Source organism: Capsicum annuum, chromosome 12 (genome assembly GCF_002878395.1).
Source record: "Capsicum annuum cultivar UCD-10X-F1 chromosome 12, UCD10Xv1.1, whole genome shotgun sequence".
Taxonomy (NCBI): Eukaryota; Viridiplantae; Streptophyta; class Magnoliopsida; order Solanales; family Solanaceae; genus Capsicum; species Capsicum annuum.
In genome coordinates this window covers 23,029,754-23,031,277 of record NC_061122.1, presented here as the reverse complement: position 1 = coordinate 23,031,277, position 1,524 = coordinate 23,029,754, and the positions used below count along the sequence as shown (strand labels likewise).

The 1,524-nt window shown below is 36.9% G+C and overlaps 1 long non-coding RNA gene across 1 annotated transcript; it reads left to right on the top strand.

The window, feature by feature from the left end:
- Positions 1-1,219, top strand: LOC124889328. Its single transcript, XR_007048235.1, has 2 exons — positions 1-71; positions 398-1,219. It is a non-coding gene; the product is annotated as an uncharacterized LOC124889328 (long non-coding RNA).
- Positions 1,220-1,524: the final 305 nt, after the last annotated feature.

Genomic DNA, 1,524 nt, shown 5'->3' with positions numbered 1-1,524 from the left:
ATTCGCTTTGAAGGAAACAAATGCAGATGGCAAGATTACACAAATCTCCAATTTATGCGTGAAACAAAAAGGTATGTTGTTGCTCCTCCTTACCCAAAATTATGGCCTACCGAAACAAAATATCCTAAGTTCACATGTTTTCTAGTTTCTTTCCCCCCGCATATTACTGTCACTATCACCTACAATTCACAATTACGTAAAAGTTTTTCTTCCCTATAAACGAGTTTTTCAGTTAACACATTTTAATTCTAAAATACTGCTACCGTGATACTTGTATCTATTGGACCATCTATGTATCCTTTTATTGTTCCTTACCCAATCTTCAATAAAACATCTTCTTTACTCTTCATTTTTTTACATTCCACGGTCGGAGTCATTACTATCATTTTGATGGCAGTCAACATCGTGGCAGAGCCAATCTTTGCCAGTGCTGATCCATCACCAGAGGCAACAACACCAAATGCAAGTGTTTGTATCTCTAGCTCTTCCAAAATTTTGAGCATCAGGTCGGACAGATTTAAAAAGACGCTACTCATGATAGCGCAAACGGGAAAAGACATCTAAATGTGTCCACCTCCATCTCTGAATACAAGTCACTTGATCCATTGGCAGCAACCATTCGAAATTTGCGGCTGAAGACACGACAAGGGATTCCTGGCATGGTAGACTTGAAAGAGTCGTGCTTGGTTGGAGGAAAAGCTTCATGGATGGGCTACCTTGGATATATACTGTTTGGATGCTGATGTTTCCCTGTTTAATGCTGCATTATGATCTGCAGTTGCTGCATTTTCACATTTGAACATTCCAGTAGTGTCTTTGAATGATGACAGGCAAATAGTTCTTATTTCTAAGTTGTTTGGATGCTGACAGTCCCTATTTGATGTTGCATTGCTATCTGCAATTGCTTTCTTTTCACATTTGAACATTTGAATAGTGTCTTTGAATGAAGATGGGCGAATAGTTCTTGTTTCTGAGGACAATGTCCAATTGAATTGGAGAAGCAGCCTGTAAATACAGGGAAATGGAACTGTCTGAATAAGCTTTTTCCATTCTCCTGATTCTTTTTCTCTTGCAAACTAGACAGCATCTTCACTATGTTATGCAGGTTTCTATCTCTATCAGTGCCACTGACTACTATTCACAATTACAGATTTGATTTTCCATTGGTAAATTTTCTTCCCTTGTAAATGATTTGTAAGTTTATACCTTTTAATTCCAATCTCCTACTCGCGTGCTATTTGATCTGTTGACACACCTATAAATTTTCTTCCCTTATAATTGATTTGTAAGTTTATACCTTTTAATTCCAATCTCCTACTCGCGTCCTATTTGATCTGTTGACACACCTATAAATTCTTTTGTTTATTAGTCGAACTAACATTAAACCTTCACAATGACTTTCTTACCAATGCTTCTGTGTTCTACTTGAACGATTAGCAACTTAAAACAAAAAGGATCCTTTCGTTTGCAATAACAGAGTACTATATTGAACAGCAGGTTAGTAATAACTTAATGTGGTTGACA